The 2,500-nt window shown below is 35.2% G+C and overlaps 1 protein-coding gene across 10 annotated transcripts in view; it reads left to right on the top strand.

Annotated features, from left to right (window-relative positions):
• Rdl (Resistant to dieldrin) overlaps positions 1-2,500 on the top strand; it is a 387,780-nt gene that overhangs the window by 172,978 nt on the left and 212,302 nt on the right. The window lies entirely within an intron of this gene.

The raw sequence follows: 2,500 nt of genomic DNA, 5'->3' as shown, positions 1-2,500 counted from the left end.
TCTTCTCTTCTTCACTTTTTTTCTCGCTTGACAATAGCGAATAGATCCCCCCAACCCAACCCCCTCCCCCCTGCAGCTGCGGTGTGTGTTCTTCACTCTTTACAAAAACGTTCTACGTCATTACGTACATCCGTTCACCTGTTCTTCGCTGTCTAGGGACGTTCTGTATACATCTCTGTGTAGCTGCGAACGTCACACTACACATACCACGTTACTTACATGTCGAGTAAAACAAAGCGGAGAAAGGCTTATACGGACAGCATTCAAGCACACTATGGTACTATGGGGGCGCTGACAGGTCGAGAGAGAGGACCTGCGGGCGTGAATGGCATGAAGTGACAGAAGAAATGTTTGTGGCACTTTCGTTGGTTTTTGTTTTTGAAAAAAGTGTGCATATATACGAGAATATGCATGTTTATATATATATATGTATATATATATATATATATATATATATATATATATATATATATATATATATATATATATATATATATATATATATATATATATATATATATATATATATATATATATATATATATATAATGTTTATATATACATATATATATTACAGACTGGTGTGTATGTGTGTGTGTGTTTGTGCGTGTATATACGCATGTATGTATTGATAAACAAATAAATGAATAAATAAACACACACACACACACACACACACACACACACACACACACACACACACACACACATATATATATATATATATATATATATATATATATATATATATATATATATATATATATATATATATATATATATATATATATATATATATATATATATATATATATATATATATATATATATATATATACATATATACATATATGTATATATACATATATATATATATATATATATATATATATATATATATATATATATATATATATATATATATATATATAAATATTTGATGTATATATATATATACATAGAGTAAAGTGAGAAAGAGATTTTTTTTCGAAATGAGAGAGACACCGATTCGGAAATAATTTGTCTTCTCCTTAATTGCCCGGAATCAAGAAGGAATCAGAGCCTACTTACCGCCGCCCAGAAATAAGAGAAGGAATCTCGAAGCCGCGGGCGGGAGGGAGACGTAAGCCAGCGAGTGATAAAAGCGAGATATCATATGACGCGATTTACGAAGCGAAAAATTAACGATCGTGAGGACAAAAAAAAAGAGAAAAAAGAAATAGAAAGACGGTAAATGTCGACGCCGTCAATAGGTGCGAATGTGCGTGCAATACGGTGATTATGAAATGGGATGGAAGAAATATGTGTATTGATAGATTATTCAGATAAAGAACGAAATCGATATGTGAGGAAAAAAACAAGCTGCAAATAAAAGACAAAAAAAAGGTATTGGAGCTATCATGAATACAAAAAAAAAATACGAATCAAAATGAGAGAAAGAAAAAAGATGTACGAACAAGCTGTCGAACGACAAATAAATTCCTTTTTTTTTCAATAGTCTCATGTACCGCCGCTAAGCCGATGGGCGGAGCCTAAAGTGCGCCATGAACCGCGACTGACCAATGGCAAATCAGCTCCAGAAGTCGGCCTCATCGGATCAGCCAATAGGAGCGGCTTTCCCATAAGGAATGATATCGTCTACTAACTGTCAGGAATAGAGAGATTCGCGGGCGATCTGCCGTCTGGGGGGGGGAGGGGACGTAGGGAGGAGGAGGAGGATAGGAATTAAGAGGTGGGCGGTTGCGGGGGGGGGGGGGGGGGGGCTGGATGAGGGAAAGGGGAGGAGGTCACGAAGGGAAGGAGGGTTAAAGGGAAGAGGGGAAGATAAAACCGAATGTAATTAAGTTGGAGTAAAAACACGGAGAGATGTTAGTTTACGCCGATCCTAACGACGCAACGTTGTGTTAACAGTTCGGTGATGTGTAGTGTGTGTGTGTGCGACCGTGTATGTGTGTGGCGTGTGCGTGTGTACGTGTGTCTTTATGAAAAATGAGAAAGATGGAGATACAGATTCATATATAGATATGATGAAATAAATAAATCTTATGACAATGTTCATAAAATAAGATAAGATAGATAGATAAGATATAGCGATGGCTAAATCAGCAGAAGATGGTTGACAAATGAGTAAAAAATATATATATTAATCAAACTATGAATAATCTGATATGATGGGTATCGTTATTAAAAAAATGTTCGGCACGAGTAAAATGAAAAAAATTAAAAAAAAAAAAAAGTAAAGAATGTTAGACACATTATCAAAATAGGATTACAGACTGGCGTAGAAACAACAAAAGCAAGATAATGACAGGAATGTATAGAAGGGAAAATACCAATAAACAAGAACGGAAAAGGAAAAAGATGTAAGAGAAAGAGATAAATAAGGAAGGAAGATATGGGTGCGTAAAGGAGAAGGAAGATTAAAGGAGAAAGAACGGTAGAAAGAGGAATGGAGAATGAAGAAGAGAGAGGGGGGAGTGGAGAATAGAAGGACGGTAGT

Source organism: Penaeus vannamei, chromosome 18, assembly GCF_042767895.1.
Source record: "Penaeus vannamei isolate JL-2024 chromosome 18, ASM4276789v1, whole genome shotgun sequence".
Taxonomy (NCBI): domain Eukaryota; kingdom Metazoa; phylum Arthropoda; class Malacostraca; order Decapoda; family Penaeidae; genus Penaeus; species Penaeus vannamei.
Note: the sequence above shows the minus strand (reverse complement) of the source record. Positions and strands in the feature narration are given on the sequence as shown.